The sequence below is a fragment of the Cydia fagiglandana genome, chromosome 20 (genome assembly GCF_963556715.1).
Source record: "Cydia fagiglandana chromosome 20, ilCydFagi1.1, whole genome shotgun sequence".
NCBI classification, from domain to species: Eukaryota; Metazoa; Arthropoda; class Insecta; order Lepidoptera; family Tortricidae; genus Cydia; species Cydia fagiglandana.
The window spans coordinates 2,329,335-2,349,436 of NC_085951.1; the positions used below are offsets into that span (position 1 = coordinate 2,329,335).

At 35.2% G+C, this 20,102-nt stretch overlaps 2 protein-coding genes and 1 long non-coding RNA gene across 3 annotated transcripts in view; 1 reads left to right on the forward strand and 2 right to left on the reverse strand.

Annotated features, from left to right (window-relative positions):
* The window catches only part of LOC134674407 (uncharacterized), a 461,157-nt gene that overhangs the window by 386,334 nt on the left and 54,721 nt on the right, over nucleotides 1–20,102 (reverse strand). The gene's annotated exons all lie outside the window — the stretch shown is intronic.
* LOC134674380 (vacuolar protein sorting-associated protein 29) overlaps nucleotides 1–20,102 on the reverse strand; it is a 117,898-nt gene that overhangs the window by 53,971 nt on the left and 43,825 nt on the right. The gene's annotated exons all lie outside the window — the stretch shown is intronic.
* LOC134674347 (bicaudal D-related protein homolog) overlaps nucleotides 1–20,102 on the forward strand; it is a 159,242-nt gene that overhangs the window by 1,185 nt on the left and 137,955 nt on the right. The gene's annotated exons all lie outside the window — the stretch shown is intronic.

Below are 20,102 nucleotides of genomic sequence, written 5' to 3' on the forward strand. Positions count from 1 at the left end.
GTTTGTAGCGCGTTTATGAATAAGGGGGTTAAGGTTTTATCTAGTTTTCAAGGACATATTTGCAAAAAAGGTGAAATAGTCCAATCATTGCATATATTTTCTGGACAGTAATTATACCGACTGTTTTATAAATTCATTGTTAAAAATAACCGTAACTGCGTTAAAAAAAACAGGAGGAAGGTAATTTACAGATAAAGTTTTTAAAATCTGGGTTTTTTATTGGTTTTTCACTTATTAATCTTTGCACAAAGAAACGTACGTAAAGGCGGACTTGAAAGGGCATTCTGACTCAGCCTTATTAAGGAAATATTATTTGTACATACCTGTATAAATAAAGGTAAAACCTTCGTCACATTCACGACACTTATACAAAGAAATGCCACGCGCGAAATCGCTTTAAAAAACTAGGTAGATGAAGAAATTTGCATAAACAATGAAGAGTTCCCTCTGATCCGACTTTCGCTCATTTATTGTGTTGCCGGTATTTAGATACGAATACTTTTAACAAGATAGGGTCTTACATTGTTTTACGTATGAAATTCGTATGAATCTAATAAAATCCGTGGTAGGTATCGTAAATTTTGAAATTGGATCCGAAATTATAAGCGTCGGATCTGGATCCATTTCGCTAAACTACGATTAATGTGGAGTTTAGGTATATGTAAGATTTAATTTGTATAATAAATAGGTATTATCATGACGTACGTACTTATACATATTTAGGTACTTATGTAAGTATTTGTAAATAAAAATATTATCTGTTTACGAAGCAAATATTGCAGCTGCAAAAAAGCAATGTTATTGACACTAAAATGTCAAATGAATATCGTATTTTAAAAGTAAACCTATTTACTTGGCTACTTAAAAATTGCAAGCACATTGAAATCGCATGCATTTATTATGATTTATGATGATGTCATATTTTTTATCGATACTTATAGCTATTTGCGTATACATACAGTTCGAGTGTGTATATTTACAAGTATTTACAATTAACAATTAAATTTGTCTACACGTTGTTAGAACCGAAAGCATTTAACCATTAGCGCAATGAGTTGTATGGCAAACTAATTAAATTTGCCTTCACAGATTGAAAGCATATTCAGATATTTTAAAACACGATACCATCATATAAATCACGGTGCGTCTTGATCGCAATCATAGTTAGCGTGAGCGAATGCCTTAAATTTATCCTGTTGGAATAATATTTTTTTAAGTCAAATACGCTTCCTGTGTGAACAGTTGTGTATTGTTGAGTTTTTGCGATCCGAATTGCTATTTTATTGAGAGCGTAACTAACGGTAGAGTAGATGGTAACATTGATAACTGATATCTGTACCTATTTGTCTGGTTTGAGCGGTTTAGTTTGTATCCTCCTAAGGCCCACTGGCCCAGTCATACAAAAGAAAAATCCAAAACTTGCCACTGAAATTTGAACCTATAATGCACGGAAAAGAGTTGATTTTGTTTTGTTTGAAAATTGAACAAAACAAAACAATTGCAACTCTATCCCAATTTTAATATGGTTTAAATTTCATCGAAATGATTAAGTACTATAAGTAGGATCTTGGGCCTTGGGAGGGTATGGAAAGGTTCGAATGGTGACCACTTACCGGAAAGCACAGCGCGTTAAATAAAAAGGCCACCAAAAAGGTGGACGTGGTCAAGATCACAGGAAACCGTTGTAGGACCCTGACAGGTCGATGTAAAACTTTTTGGGTGCTTCTCGATTGATATGATGATGATGTCTGTTTGTAGTGTCGTTGTATCTATTCTAATAATGCTTAATACATCCTAAACACAGGTTACGATGACAAGTAGTATAACGTCATCAGTGTCATCACTACAGCTTACAAAACAAAGTACCTCGCCGCGTCTGTCAGTTTGTGTGTTCGCGATAAACCCAAAAACTAGGTACCCACTGAACGGGTTTTAATGCGGTTTTCACTAAACTTATCAATTGAGTGATTTTTGAGGAAGGTTTACGTGTGTAATTTGTTAACCCGTGCGGTTCACTAGTTGGTACCTACCTACGAGTATCTAAATATCCACTCTATTAAATAAACTGAGTATCCTGATTCATAGCTCGTTTTTATTAATCGTAACAGGCTTAATCAAGTATAATGCATGTTTTACGATAACCCTAATCTCCCATAATATAATAGCCATATCGACCCTTATTACAATCGGTTACAGACAAGCTAAAGTCGCTGTGCCTACAAAAGTCGCTATGTGATTTTTGACGATTTTTAGGTTTTAATGCCATTTTGAACCTTATTTCCATACGCATATGCTCCAAAAACAGCGTTGAGCTTATTTCACTATTTAAGGATTTAACAAATGTAGGTATGTGATGCCCATACAATGAATGCTCTTCCTATAATCGCTAACTGGAATAAATCACATAACTACATTAGCTTACTTCAACAGCAATTGCAGACGTGCGCTCGCTATGTCATTCTTGACACATAGCGATATTTTCTACAAGTTTATTGAAAAATGATTAGATGCGCTTGCGCCCGATATGTAGTTCCTCGCACATAGCGATAATTTTTGTACAAGTTGGAGTCGATGCTATGTTCCCAGACCGTGCCTGTTACGACACATGGCGGAATTTTCTTATAACAATCCAGCATCCAGTCTACCGTATGTTATTACGTGTGTGTACAAATAATTGAGTTTTGTGAGTTTTCGTTACAAGTTGTTGGCAGTTTTAAAGGTAACAAGTGAATGAAAAATTACATAAAAAATAGAAATATGTTTTGCCTATTGTATATTTACTTATTTAAGTACTGCGGAATGGAGTATCGAGACAAACCATTCTGGTTTACCGATGCTTTTGGATCAAAAAATTATGTAATTTGATTTATCTCTGATAAAAAAAAATTAATAAAATTAGCGCAATGTACTTTATAACATGAACATGTAGTGCATTTATGCATTACTTAAAGAACAAAAAAATCATGTTATTTTATGGGACATTCTTACACAGATTGACTAAGTCCAACAGTAAGCTCAAGAAGGCTTGTGTTGTGAGTACTCAGACAACGATATATATAATATATAAATATTTACATACATAGAAAACAACCATGACCAAGCCATGACTCAGAAACAAATATTTGTGTCATCACACAAATAAATGCCCTTACTGGGATTCGAACGGGGTCCTAAGGTCTCATCGCATAATAATTGATTGTCATAATGTAATGTTACGCATAAATCTCTTTTCGCATATTTTTTTCTCCAACTGAAACAGAAAGTATTTTCGAAAATATTTTGCATTGCAAATGGTTTGTGTTATAATTTTTCAGAAATGTTAATATTTCCAGCACAATAACAATAATGCGAAATGAGTTTTATGCGTAACATTACATTAGGACAATCAATTATTATGCGACCCAATATGGACCCGATTCGAACCCAGGGCCATCGCCTTCACAGGCAGGGTCAATATCTTAAATACAAATGGTTTATTTTCAACTCAGCTAGGCAATATCGTGTCGTGTTTAATATTGTAACACAAACTTAGATAATAAATGAAAAAAAAGCAGTAAATATTAGACAAATACATTATTAATTATTCATGTCTTTTCAAAATAAATTCACAAATAATTAAGTAAATATAAAACATTAAATTAGCTTACAAATAATAATACAAACTATCTCTAAACTAAATAAACTTAAAATAAAAAGCCTATAAATAAAAAACGTCCCCCAAGTCACTGCCGATGGGCAGTGTGCCCAGAAGGCTGGCCGCATTGCCACGTTGTATGGCAATACTTATGCGTTGAGCAAAATACTGGCCAGCCCTCTGGTCCCCTGCGGCATCTATAAGGCGCTCCGCTAAGGCCCTGTATATACGGCGCGCGCTTGGCCCCCAAGGCCCCAGCGTTTCGACCCCAAACGCCTCAAAAATATAACTACTTCCAAGGGTGGCATATTTGCGGCGTTTGAGGTCTTCTGCCATGGACGCGGCATGACCAGCATCTCTGCTGGTGCCCGGAAGGTGGGACGGCGCGAGGGTGTCAACCCATGTGGCATCCCAGACTAGAGGCCGTCCCATCTTCCAAGGCACCAACGTCATACCGTCGGGCCTCTTGCCATCGTCCCTAGCCAAACCGACGGGCTCGAGAAAGGAAAATAATAAGTACCAGAATATATGTAAAAGAGTCGATTGAATTATTTTTTCGTATGCTGTGTTGGGAGAAAGAAGTTTAAAGAAATATTAGAAGACAACAAAATTTCAATTTACAAGCCACGCAAATACCGCAGTGACCCTTGTGTTGCCTACAAACAAGGAAAAAGGAAATATTAATATGTAGTAATATCTAGTTATAATAAAAAAGTACGTAGACTATTCAATCATAATTAAATTTCCATTATATCGACTTAAAAGTTTTTTTTCTGTTTTATTGAACACCCCCATCATTTTATTTAAATCTACCTATGAACTGGTTAAAACACTTAGCGGTTTTTACGACTAAAACAAAAATCGCTATGTAACATATTTATAAAAAAAATATTTTTTTCACACTATTGAAACTAAAATATCATTTCAGGTAATTCCGTAATATATGTTAAAGTGCAAATACTTTTATCATAAAAATTATGATTTGAATATGTTCAATAGTTATCGAAATAAACAGTTTTTTGTGTCTCCTGTAAAGTAGGTTAAAAACACATGGCGACTTTTGTAGGCACAGCGACGATATACCTTTTATGTAAGAAATTTATATCCGTATGAACAGTTCCTTCCCTTACCGAGATAATTTCGCAGTAAATTACATTGTATTTATTTTGTGATGATATTAATCTTAACTTGTCTTCTGTACATACAGACTACAGAGTCTACAGATAATCAACACCAACAGTCACACTCGTATAATTCATTAATATCTGGGAGACATATAAAAACTAAAAAATGCGCGTTTTCCCAGGGATAAGACCTATATACCCCCATATAGCAAATTTTATCGAAATCGTTAGAGCCGTTTCGAAATATACTTATAAATAAATATATTGTACATATAAACAAGAATTGCTCGTTTAATGGTATAAGATAAAGGTATTTATTCATGATGATATTGATGATCAATCCTAGTAATGTACTCAGTCTGAGTTATCGCCCTCGGCGAATTATGAAAACAGCCAACCATTACAGCTTATCAAATGTTTTCCACCATGAAACAACACGCGAGAGGTGACGTATCTTATCGCTTATCGTTATCGCTGCACTTGTGATAACTCTTCTATGGAATTTGTTTTACGGAAAACGTTTTATGTCATCTCGATGAGATGTATTTGCCAATCGCAATAACTAGATTAGGTTTAGACAAAGCAAATTAACACTCCACACATTTGTAGCCATGAGGGAGATTAAGTATTCTGACTTATACTTACATTTAAACGGAACCTTATAATTTTTTTAGGTACCAAATGCTGGTTAGTCAAACATTCAAATAAAAAACTAAATACTTAGAATCGTTGGCTATTTTTGCGCTGTTCATAACGTTTGGTTAGTTATTTTTATGTTATAAGCATAACATAAATTTTCACGGGTGGTAGCTGGTATGAAATGAAGTATTGTTTTTTATCAGCTAACTTTGTTATCAAGCAGCTACCTTGAAACTAGCATTATTCTTAGAAGAAAGAAATCATTATGAATGCTATGATATTTGCCTGCACCTAATATCCAAGGAGATACAAATTCTAGTCGAGGGAAAACAAAACCTAAACTAACGCACTTTTCTATAAACAATAACAATTTTTTTTATGTTAACCAGATAGGATCTGGATCCATTTTCAAAAACTGTTTAACGGTTTGGATCCTTCAACTACCAGACGAAAAGTGACATTTCTTCAACCGAAAACGTCACTTTTGACACTGACAGATCAGTACTTATTATATCGGAAACAGATTGATTACCGAAAACTCGAATTGGACCTTTGAACAAAACCGCAGGTACCGTAAAATGGGGTAAGTTGGGTGAAATTTGACTTTCAAACGTCGATAAAATTTTATTTTTACATGTGAAAACTGAATGGTGTATATAATAAGTGGTTCGGACGTTTGTATTTTATTTTGGGTAGTTCCATTTCATAACTTTGACGATAAAGAGCCACCTCACCCCGTAGTGCCTCGTATTTGGGGTGAGAGGGTTTTTCATACAAAGGTGATTTTGGAAGATTGTTGGATCGATTTTTTTTTATTATGCGTATTACTATAGCCCCATTTTAAATTGGAATACATTATTTTTGTAGCAGTAGCCTTAAAATCCCTTCTCACCCCTCTCTCAAACCTTCTCTCCCCATTCATAACCCAACTCTCCCCGCGAAACCTACCGTTTTACGGTATCATTTTAAAATGTTTAAATACCGTTTGCGAGGAATTCAACGGTAGTTGGAAAGTGATGAAATCCCACAACAATAGGGTTTGGTTTGGGCTGCAAAAACTGTTTTCTTCGTTGCCTCCGTTTCTTTCTTAAGGATTATGATGGCGTCGGTAATCGGCAATGTAGCTTTTTAAAAAGGTTTCGTCAGATTTGGGATTGTTAGTTTTTTATTTCGTGAACTTTCTTATTTTAAGTTTTTGTGACTTTGTTAATATTGTTATTGTCATTTATGCTGGTATTTACGTTTAAATTTTAAACAGTAGCTTTTGAATTCTGAATTTTAATGGTTAATAATTACTAATTTATTCATAATACCACCTAAAAATGTACCATGGAAGCAAGAAATAAATGAATACTGAATAATATTTTAAACAAATTCCCATTACCAAACAATAGCCAAATTAAGTGCATGAAAAATTCATTAAAATCTTGTAATGGAGGTACATATGTACTTTTAATTAGTACCTATACTCTGGTCTATATGTAATTTATTGTTATCAATATCATCTAACGACGATGTTCCAATAGAATAATACTTACATACTTTTTAAATCCTTTAAACGAAAATTCCATCAGGGTCTTAGGTGCATAGCATAAGATAAACCATTGCTTTGGTTTGGAACTACAAGATGCAATTTAGATTTTTCTAAAACAGATTCAAAATACAATGGTACGGATGGAAGGCGTTCATTGGCCTCAGTGGCTAGACTGGCTAGCAAGAGGAATGTTGCAAATTGTACTTTTCTAAAAATTTACTCGTTTTAGGGTTCCGTACCCAAAGGGTAAAACGGGACCCTATTACTAAGACTCTGCTGTCCGTCCGACCGTCCGTCCGTCTGTCACCAGGCTGTATCTTGCGAACCGTGATAGCTAGACAGTTGAAATTTTCACAGATGATGTATTTCTGTTGCCGCTATAACAACAAATACTAAAAACAGAATAAAATAAAGATTTAAGTGGGGCTCCCATACAACAAACGTGATTTTTGACCGAAGTTAAGCAACGTCGGGCGGGGTCAGTACTTGGATGGGTGACCGTTTTCTTTTTGCATATTTTTCCGTTTTTTTTTTTGCATTTTGGCACGGAACCCTTCGTGCGCGAGTCCGACTCGCACTTGCCCGGTTCTTTTATATTTAAGTATTCCGTTTTGCGGCTCAACTTCCACTTACTATTTTTCAATAAATCCACCCGAAACGAGCGAAACGTTACTCCAAACAATCGTGTGACAAAACAGCCGTGACGCGGCTGCAAGCAACGTGATAATTCGATACTGACGAAGTGACCACGTTGCGACAGCGACCCGCTAATCGGTTGGCTATGGAATATTTGTTCGTGCTTGCTTTGACTGTATTTATAAGGGCTTGCAAAAAGTAACCGAAAACAACTCGCGTGATTTGTGCAGTAAGTTATAACGCTGTGCTATGCTGTTTAGAACTCAAGAGGGAAAATCTTTTCATAATACGCGTGTTACAATTTAACTACATTAACTATTGTTTTTTTTTTCTTAGCCTATTTGTGTGTCCCACTGCTGGGCAAAGGCCTTGTTTTATTACGAAATAATTTTAAATTATAAATAATTTATGTATTATTTTATCTTCCACCACTAACTATATTTTATCTGAATACATATATTAATATTATATTGTTTAGGCACTCAGTACTTTGATCAAATGACAATGATTAATTACATAATAGTACTATTAAATTGAGCAAATCATCAATCATTGGATCAATATTTATCTACATTGATCGTCATTCTCTTGCCCTTGTCCCATTCACTTGGGGTCGGCGCAGCATGTCTTTCTCTTCCACACTTCTCTGTCGCCCGTCATTTCATCATTCACTTGCATTCGTTTCATATCATCTCTCACACAGTCCATCCACCTTTTCCTCGGTTTTCCTTTCCTCGTACTTCCCTCCACATTCCATTCATTCATTCATTTTTGTTATTTATCTACATTGATCCGATATGAATATCTTGTGTAATACCTTTTACTATTTCATTGTCTTTGTCAACTATCCTATCCGGTATCACTATCGATAAAGATAAACATTAATTCATTACCGACGGTGTGTTTATCTAATGATTATTTTGATTACAATAGTTACTTTCATTTCGTTACTCATCCTTTATCTGGTTTTTACTGATTACTTCATGATTCATTAGTGGTTTGATTTGCAATTTATCATTATCTTATTACTATAATATACCTAATAAATACAATCAGCTGTAAAGATAATTTAAATTACCATCAATGGATTTTATTTCTTAAGGGGCCCACATATTACCAGTTCGCCGCACGATATCAGCCTGTCAGTTGTTCGGAACTGTCACCTTTTGGGATTAACTGACAGGCTGATATCGTCCGGCGAACTGGTAATCTGTGGGCCCGTTTAGAAATATGGTTTATTATCACTTAAGAGTGTGTTAGGCATGGACTCGATATTAGCTTACACAGCTGGCATAATAGTTCCGGCGGTGCATCTGGCATTAGAAAAAAAATAGGTACCATTCGGTTTTTCTGTAGCACAAAAAGAGGCGATAAAGTAAAAGAAGTTATACATATAAGTACCTTGAAAAAAATTATAATCAAGTTTTAATTACATCAATTTCAAATCACAGCGTATCATAAAATGTGGGATTTCAAACATATGGTCATAGATTTAGATATTCGTTTTGAATTGGTGTATGTACAGTCAAGGAATTTAAATTCCGACCCATTTCGTACTTTGTCACAGTGACAATCAATATGAAAGCCGCTAGAGACCTCATACGGTTGTCACTGTGACAAAGTACGAAATGGGTCGGAATTTAAATTCCTTGACTGTACATATAAGCGACCATTCCTTTGTTTATTACATGAAATAAAACAACGAAATAACATTCTCTGTCAAAACTAGGCAATCATTAGGTACTCGTAACCATTTAAATCTTATCTAAGAATTTTTTGTGCCTTGTAACCTTCTTGAAGCAGTGGTGGCCGAGTGGATATGACGTCTGACTTTCAATCCGGAGGTCGGGGGTTCAAATCCTGGCTCGTACCAATGAGTTTTTCGGAACTTATGTACGAAATATCATTTGATATTTACCACTAGCTTTACGGTGAAGGAAAACATCGTGAGGAAACCTGCATACATCTGCGAAGAAATTCAAAGGTGTATGTGAAGTCCCCAATCCGCAGTGGGCTAGCGTGGGGACTATATAGCCCAAGCCCTCTCGCGCATGAGAGGAGGCCTGTGCTCAGCAGTGGGACGTATATAGGCTGAAATGATGATGATGATGATGAACCTTCTTGTAGAATTATTGGCTGTTTCAGAGTTAGGACTTTCAGATAAAGATGATATGTTATTGATCAGAACAGGATGGATACCTTATTATTATGTATTGTAGTTACACTGAGTGACTAATTCGTACGCAGAGGCCTTCGCGTTGCCTTAGAGACGTGTCATGCTTGCCCAGGCGCATACTAAGTTCGGTTCAAATCTGTACTCGAATAGTAATGATTTCTTTGCTGATTACTAAAGAGATCATTGTTCTGTTGAGAAAGCGACACTGTTAGGAGTAGTGTGTACAAAGTTTACAATAATATTTAAAGTAAATATCCATTCATGAGTGAAGCCGAAAAACAAACACCAATTAGGATTGTTCATTTTTTTTCAAATGTTCTATTTCGAAAACCATTTCGAGATATAAGGTTTTTAAACAGTTTCCGACATTTGCTGCGATATAATAATTGAGGATTGAAGATATTTCAACAAATATCCTTATGACCTTAGTTTGACCTTCTCCTGGGCTGAATGTAAAGTCATTGCATAATAAAAGTTATCGAACCATAGTAAATAAATCCGTCACTCACGTATTGTCAAAGTTATCATTGTCATCGATTGTCATAACAAAAATTTTCAGTTAAACCGCTGCGCTTGTTTGTTACAATTTGATTTATAATTAATACCTAAACAGTAGATTTCATTGCTTAATAATATATCAAAAACCTTGTTCCTATGTGTGGGAATGATTCACAAAAATAATAGTTCGAATCCACGAAGACCTACGACGTGAAAGATGGTGCCGTGAATTAAACTTGGAATACCTACCTACTTCACGTGTTACACACAGTATTGCTGTGAGAATCACGTCGATGTAAGTATAACATTAATATTAATTTACTACAATTAAGTATTTAAAAGCTCACTTTATTGGTAGGGTCATGGTATCTATTTATTTTCTGTGGTAATGTAGCCAGAGTATCTAAAGGCAAACCGTTAAACAGAGATGGTGCCTACTAGAAAGAAGGAATATACAAGAATACATAGCCATACTCAAAATTCAGCCTGAAACTGCTTTAAAAAGATATAATTTCTAATTTCCAGGTACATGTTGCAGTTCAAGCTGCTGATATCATGGTGGACAAGACTTAATAAAGAGTTGTGAATAATAAAACATGTTTTTGTTTACCTACTTTTTTATTAATTTGGGAAATATGTTATATATGTTTCCAAAAAAAATAGTAACTTTACATTAAATGTATGTTTATCATGTTCTGCACGAGCATCTGACAATGATGGCTTCTTGTTGACCATCCAGAAGAGAAGTGTATGGTTTGTTATTTACTCTGTTCCCAGGCATTATTTACGGTCGTAAAGTATTACGACGATTAATAATTAATATGACGTTCGTTTCAATACAAAATGCTCAACTTTGTTCTGGGCCCAAGTGCAGTTACATATCTCACAGCTGTATCTAAATAGGAATCACGATGACCTGAAATAATAGGATATAATTAGCAAAATTGGCATGTTCCTAATATAGTAGTATAAGTATGTAGTACAATATCCAAACAATGGTGACAAGCCGGTAGAAAGCACCCACTGGGTGCTAAGCTACCTTTAGCAATGGACGCTTGTAACGATTTTATGAATCCAATCTTCTTACAAATCGAAACAGTTAAAATATATATGATGTAGGTAACTTACATTTGTATTTTTGCTCCCTTGATTTCAGCCAAGTTATGGTTGGAGTTGGATGCTATATGGATACATACTCCACTAAAACTAAGTTATATTATATAACTTAGGCAGATTTCTGGAATCAGCTTTCTCAAATTTATAGCGTAGGTATTTTGAAATTAATGATTCAAAATAAACGAGTTTTCCATTCCAGACGATTGTTATTTATAGAAACACGTGACACTGACATTGTCGACAGGTGACATTACAATCAATTGACAATGACAACTATTTTTTTAATGCTTGTTGTTGCTTGTGCATTATCCTAATCAGCCGACGACATGTAATTTACGAGAAGTCGTATCTCATATTTTCAATAAATTATAAATATTCAACCGAGCCACGAATTACTAAATCATTCAAATTGGTATCTTAAATTAACCTATATTTTCAGAAAATAAAATAAAAATGGGGGTCTAAAAAAAATGAACAATCCTAATTAAGCGACCTTAAATAAACATCGATTAGGATAATAAAACAGGTACTCTACTTCACGATAAAGGACCCAATCCATAGAGTTACGAAAGATTTGATTCAGTTTAGGATCATTTCTATCTAGGGAACAATTTAAAAAAACCGGGCAAGTGCGAGTCGGACTCGCGCACGAAGGGTTCCGTACCATAAAGAAAAAAAAAAAAACGGAAAAAAATGCAAAAAGAAAACGGTCACCCATCCAAGTACTGACCACGCCCGACGTTGCTTAACTTTGGTCAAAAATCACGTTTGCTGTATGGGAGCCCCACTTAAATCTTTATTTTATTCTGTTTTTAGTATTTGTTGTTATAGCGGCAACAGAAATACATCATCTGTGAAAATTTCAACTGTCTAGCTATCACGGTTCGTGAGATACAGCCTGGTGACAGACAGACGGACGGACGGACGGACGGACGGACAGCGAAGTCTTAGTAATAGGGTCCCGTTTTACCCTTTGGGTACGGAACCCTAAAAATGACATTTCTTTACATTAAGTGCCACTATCATAGAAAACTGCTCATATTTCCTGCATGTACCTTGTTTTTTTTATTACCAAAAGAGGAACATACCAAAAGAGGAACATATTCGCAAAATACATATTGATTTCACTTCACGACCGTCATACATAAAGAATTATCTCCAAGAAATGCCCACACAGACTATCTCATAAATCTTACAACAGCACCAGCACATTTTGCAGGTGGCAAAAAAATTAGCAAAACTAAAAAAAATTGGGGCAACCAACATGTGTTAATTATGAATGACCATCCTGCCTGTTCATTCCTACTCACCTTTCGAACTCAAAGAGTCGTGCCCTGAGGCGAACCGCTTGTATACCATCAGTACCATCACGCTCTGCGATTGTAGCACCATTTAGCTAAATTGGTTGTTCAATCCGCTATAGAATATCCTATTTAGCAAGAATTCTAAATGGCATGACAATCCCATGTGGTGACTGTACTTATATAATGTATCTAGAATCGGACCAAGCTAACTCTTTCCAAAAATTTCCTTCCATCAGATACATATATGAGAATTTCGCTAACGTTAAAAGTGTGCTAAGAAGAGCATTCTGACGTTGCTCGGTAGTTGCTTTTGATAAAGTGATAGGACTTTTAAAATATCCACGATAGATTTCTTTTCAGCCTTCTTCAATCTTTTTGAAGTTGGTGAACTGGCCTTATACAGTGGAACCTGGATAATTGCAATCTCAAGGGACCGGCCATTTTTTGTCAATTAACCAGGTTTTTCATTTAAGCAGGTCGTGTCAATTAACGAGGTTCAAAAAATCGTTGTGTCAATTATAGAGGTTTTCATTAATAGAGGTTGCGTTCCGACAAATTTCTTTTATGGAGGTGCAAATAACCATTGAAAGTAGATTCACACGCTTACGTTCTGGGTTTCTGGTCTATATATAACTTCTGTCTATACTTGCACTTTTACACTACATTAATTACTACTTTATTTTCATATTAATAATTTAGGTTTAAAAAATTCCCTTGAATTGTAGAAGAAAGCTTTATTGGAATGTAAAAAGCATACTTTGTTTTTGATTTAATCAAAACTATTTCACCTACTACAGGCTGTGATAGATACCCAATAAATAAATTGAATTCTTGATGAAGATATAAATAAAATGATCATTGTTTTTAAAATATTGTTTCTGCTGTCCACAACTACATTATTTCAATTACAGACGTAATAAGTAAGACTCGTTTCAATAATAGAGGTAAAAAGAAGAGCAAAAATAACGGATTTTTTAGCACTGTGTCAATTATAGAGGTCTTAGTTGCGATGTGGTCAATTACAGAGGCAAAATTACGAAAAGCCCTAAAATCTAAATTGCAATTATAGAGGTTCAAAAATTTCAATTATAGAGGCCTTTTGGTCTCAAGGGACCGGGACCGGACTTTTGGTTGCAATTATTGAGGTTTTCCATTTATCCAGGTGCCAATTAACCAGGTTTCACTGTACTGGATCGTCTAAAGATTCGACTTGACTCTCGCTACGCGTTTACAATACCCTTGCTCTTGCTACCTGGAGGCGAAACATGAACCTTTATTCTGGCTACAATTTCCATTGCTAGAACACTTACTATAGAATAGACCAGTTTAGTGTGATCTTCGATTACTCATAGGTTGTACTCATCCTGAAATCAAAGTTACATTGGTTCGTCTAGCTAGAATGTTCGTGAAATAATAACATCAGGCAAGCTGTCCGGAGGCAGAACTCGCATTGCTACACTTTCAAAGATATGTTTACATTCTTGCTCCTTACCCCATTATAATAAGACTTAAACTTGTATACATATCTCTGACGTCCATCGTGCCAGTTTTTGAGTGAGTAAGGTAGCAGATGTGATTCATCTAAGTAACGGTATAAGGCGGTTTCGCTCTCGATTGCTTGAGTATGGTCGTACAATTCAATATGCGTTCGTATAAGTGGTCTTTTGTCATTTGTGTCTCAATTTACCTACCTCAGGGTGTTGTTGTTAAATGGACAGTGTGACTCATGTGTTTCACAAGCAGATTATGATTATTAGGTGTCTATAGTGTGTACGTCCGTAATGTATTTTTTTTTTTAATAAAATCACTTTTGATAAAATACGGAATATTGAATACATTTAAACTGCCAAAGAACCACATAGGTAGGTATGTATTTTTTTAATTCTTTATCAGCCACTCTGAAAAAAGATACATATTAAAGTAAATTTTAGTATCCCTAAACTAGGTATATTGCATACTTAATCTAATTAAAAAAATTCTTAGGCATCTGCCGAAGATAAGAAAAGATTTTCGATACTAGAAAATCTGTATTTAAATAATCCGTAAACCGGCATCATACCTACCACCTACCTACATAATAAGTAGATTAGCAACTTTAAAATGACGAAAGACGATTTAGCGCGATGCTAATCGTTTTGCAAACACCTACTAACATGCCTTTACTTACGGTAATTTCGACACCTCAATACATTCTTGAAACTTCTAAAACAGCAGGACGTCTATACTGCTAAATTAAAAATGATCCAATTCCTTACAATCCCGGTGACTCGTCTTACTTTATAAAAATGTAGCGTAGTGCGAAATTACGATTTATATTACATGGCAAAAATAAATTGAAAACTTAACTACAGCGTAACCATGTAACATAAGTACCTAACGTTGCTTCAGTTGTTAAAACGTTGCTTACTAGATACGTGTATTTCAAATTGTTTATTCCATTTTACTACCCATAATTATAAAAAAAGTAAAATAAAATACAGATTAAAATTTAGAAATAGTTAAAGTACAATAGCTTATTAGAAACCTGTCCATTTTGCGACGGCCATGACTATCCAAACAGCCAGCAAAGATTCTTGCATACAATTCACATTATGCATCAAACATAATGTGAATTATTGCAAATCTAACCATTGATAAACCTTACACCTTTGCAATAAAGTTCGATCAAACTGTCGAATATAGCATGTACAACTAAAGACAGGCAAAACAATGGGTACGTTACTCGAAGGACTTGACCGGGGCCGGTCGGACCGGTTCTCGCAATTATCCTGGCTTCCTTGGCTGGTCTTGTAGCGTTCAAATATTATGACGATACTTTAATGAATTGGTCTTTCAAGTTTGACGAATGATTGGTCTCATGAAAGAGGATGCTGTGGTAAAGTGGAAAACGGAAAGTTGGAATACGGACCCTGGGTTCCAAAGCAGCAGCTGAGGATGCAATCGAAATGTACGTTTGAGTTAGAAAAATACTAACTTGACTACTACTTTAACTAATGATTCGGTTAAATTATGTTCTAATGTATGGGCAAGAAAAACAAATTATAGCCAGCATTCAATGAATGTAGTATGATACCTTTGGGTATGGTGCTTTACGCACACTAGCGTCCCTCCCCCTCCCCCTGACGCAACCCCCCTTTTAGCTTGAAATATGTCCCGGTTTACGTTTTTTTTTATTTTTGAGAAAAGTATTAGGGTTAGGAAAAAAGTGTCAAGGTAAGAAATAATCCTTAATAAATTTAAAACAAAAAAGGTTATATACAACTTATTGGTAAGACTCACCATATTCATGTATTAACTTGTTGAAGTTCAATATAAGTTTAGTACGTGATAGTACTGAAATAAAACTAATACGGAAAATAAGCTTGCAAGCTTATTTTTCGTGAAGATTTCTTTCAGTACTGTCACGTACTATGTTATATTGAACTTCAACAAGTTTTTCAACGGTCAAATTTTGTTGAAGTTCATCTAGCTAAAACATCAATATGGTGCGTCGTATCAAAAAAAATTATATAACCTTTTTTGTTAAAAATTTAATAGGGAACATTTCTTGCCTTGACACTTTTTTCCTAACTCTAATACTTTTATCAAAAATAAAAAAAAAACCGTAAACCGGGACATATTTCAAGCTAAAAGGGGGGGTTGCGTCAGGGGGAGGGGGAGGGACGCTAGTGTGCGTAAAGCACCATAGCCAAAGGTATCATACTACATTCAATAGAATGCTGGCTAATTAGTTTTTCAAAAAACACAATTTGACCGAATCATAACTTTTAACTTGTCTTAACTAACTTGACTTTTTGTGAGATAGCAAAATATCGAAGGGCAAGCAATCGATAAGTTAATTTGTTTTTAGCATATTTAAATGGAAACTAACTAAACAGAAGTGGTAAAAATAAACAGTTGAAGTGGAAAATATTATAAAAAACAAACTTAAAATTAAAACATCAACACTTTAGTGCACATTGAACAAAAGCCATAGGAAAAATATGACTAATCATTTTATTTAATTCAAGATCAAAATTGTTATTCGGATTTTTACCAAAATATTCCATACGAACAGTATCAATTAATGTTACTTACATTTTCCTAATGCCTCACATTTTTATCATGACGGACGTAATTGAATAATTGTAGATATTTATTGACTCATCATTTGAAACTCAACAGTTTCATCAGCACTTTAAAACCACTCTACATCATTAATACCTACCTCTTAATACATTCGCGGCATTCGCGGAAGCCACCAAAACCAGTTGGAGGTCACCGCCGCAGGCGCATAAAACTGGGCTGCGGTATCGGTATCGGCATCTCTGGCACATCTTTTATGCCAATCTTGAATGCCATTCCTATTTTAAATGAGCGATTGATCTTTGAGAGCTGATTATGTGAAAGTATAGGTACTAGCAATTTGAATTGATCCAATTTACAAAAGGGTTTGGGTTTCTGAAAAGAAGGATGCGCTGGTAACCGAGCAGTGAGAATTGCGGCGAGTATTCGTGAGTTCGAACCCCGACTGTCTCCTGTCTCGGAACTATCATTTGATGTTAACCAGTTGCTAGTAGTTAATTAAAGAAAAATTAAACTTTTACTCTCAGAACATTAACTTTTATGAGCAAACTAAATAAAATAGTCCATAAACAATGGTCACTTTCATTTCAATATTAGTAAAGTACCGAAATTAAAAGTTTCATCTGAAAGTGAAACTACTAGTCTAAATTACAATAAAAACAAGCCAAGCTTTTAATCGATGCCCTACATTTTCATCGTTTTTCGTTTCATTCACCGATCAACTGAGCAGATCGAAATTGAAATTGTGTATGACTTTGACTACACGCATGTCGACTTTATCAACCAATCAATCAACACATAAATAGAAAACTAACAGCGCAATTGTTCCAAATTCTTTAATCATTCGCACTATTCGTACACTTAAATAAACGGCAAAATAACATAAGTCAGAATATTGATTTTACGAGCACAGTTGGTTTGTTCTAAGTACCTATATCCGAAATTGTAACATGATTTTTCTGACACAAAAATTTAAATATACCTTTTCGTCCCAGACGTGTATCCTCTAGTTATTATATCTACTGATATACAAGACAAGACAAGATGCGCCACACCCAGCCGGGGACATGCCCGCTCCGGTCAAACCGGCATACCAGGGGACGAAATTTGTGGGGAGTGACACGCTCTGGGATGGGAGAGGGATAGAATCAGCCGGCTATGCAGCCTCAAGCCAATATTGGAAATTAGGAGGGGTAGGTTATGTCGTCGAAGGAGAGCGTTGGTGACAAGCTGCTCGTCGTTTCCGCTTCGGTCTTCGAGATATCTTGTATCAAGTAGGGTCGATGTCGTCTTGAGGTGCCGTTTGCTCGTCGATTCGAGGTGTTGGTTCTTCTTCGTCTGATTCGCTGTCGGTTTCGTCCAATTGATATATTTCTCTTGTTGCTTTGATGAGTTCGTCTTGGTCGTAATGGTCGTCTGCCATGTTGATCCACTTAGAGGGATGCCTGGTGTAATACTCCATGTCCTGTGTCAGTGAGTTTTTCCAAGTGCATTTAATCCTTTTGGTTATTATTTTGCCGTTCAATATATTGCATACCTTATCGGATCACGGCGTTGTTCCTGACATTTACTAACCGTATCCGATATTTAGTGACCATCTGTTTTATTATGTTCACGCTGGCGTCCTACAGATAAAGACAATGGCAGGCAAACAACCCTTGCGTCCTATGGTCTTGCTCGCTGTATCGCTGTTAATGACCGTATTTTGTAGAAATACTATGAATGGTGCCAGATGTGTACTCTTTTACAACTAAATTGCGTTGGTATTCTTTAAAATAATTTATCTTGATAAGTTACTGGGGAGATAGTTTCAAAGACAAAAGCCCCTTTTATTGAGAGGCGGATGCGGATATTTCGGGTATTTCCAGGGAGCGATATGCCTTCGGGTTGTGAGTTGGTAAAGTAGGTAGTTACCTACCAAAGATCGTTATTGTTGTGTGTCAGTTATAATATAATATAATGTATTTTAAATTAAATTAAAAAAGAACCCTTGCATCCATAGAGCCGTGCGTAATGGACAATGGTTTATGGTTTCCGTATGTTTGCCAGAGTGTTTGCCAGATGCATGTAACCTTTAAAACGATTACGTCAGGATGTTTTCCTAAGTAACCTCTGACTTTGTTCGTTTTCTTTTTTGGAAGAAATGAAATGCTCAATGAAATAAATGAACAATACTTTTATGTTTAGTTATTATATCTACTGATATATTCCCAAAATCCCTACCCAACAAACCTTTTTGTATATAGTTAGTTGTATTTTTGTTGTTGTACATATTTTAAATTGGTTTCCATATTTGAATTGTAAAGTTTATTTCTACTATTTATAGTAATTTATACTAATCTTCCTCCTTCCTCCCTTCGTCTTCCTTGAGCTATATCTTTACATCAAAAAACACAAATGAATGTATATAGTTCGTTGTATTTTTGTTGTTGTATATATTTTTAATTGGTTTCCATATTATTTGAATTGTAAAGTTTATGTCTACTATTTATAGTAATGTATACTAATCTTCCTCCTTCCTCCCTTCGTCTTCCTTGAGCTAATATATCTTTACATCAAAAACAAATGAAATCGTTTTTAACGTCTACGTCTGTATACCCAAGTTGAAGTTCTATATTTGAAACTGTGTACTTAATTCTATATCACTTTAGTAAACAACAGCATTTCTTTTTCTATATCAAGATTGTATCACGTGCATGTAATATGCTTTGTGTAATGACGTGTGTAATGCACAGGTGCTATCTTTGCTAATGTTCTGATGGCATAACAGAGCTCACTGGTATCACCGGTCCGATCAGATCTTGTTAAATTATAGCAAATTATGGCAACGCCATGCGCGTAACGTATTTCGCAATAGTTGGGAACGAATAAAATGTACGGGTTTGCACCTGATTATAGGCATTACAGGCATTAGCTAATGAGTCAATGAGGTATTGCGTGAATGATCTGAGGCTGCCATAAAAATAGACTAACTTATAATTATTAACTTAGATTACCTTAAATTTACGCGTAAGTTTATGAATTACTAAAAAGATTGTGTTGTTATTCCGTTCCGTTGTCCAAGGGACAAAGATGGTACAGTCGACTTAAAGATTATGTTTAAATTTTTCGCCTTATTACAAGGGTAAGGTGCAAAAGTGTACTGTTCAGAAAATGCATGAATAATAAATTTAAATATCATAAAGTTAGAGGTGTGTAGTGGTCCAGGGGAACTTAAGCATGGAAACGAAGTATTTTTGAAATCTCAAGGAACTGATAGCAAAGAATACAATGTGGTAAAACGCCCAATGGTTGGTCCAATAAAGCTGGAGTAAACAAATTCAGTAGTTATTGTGAGCGTACCTAAATACTTAATTTTTGAAGATACCGTCTTACC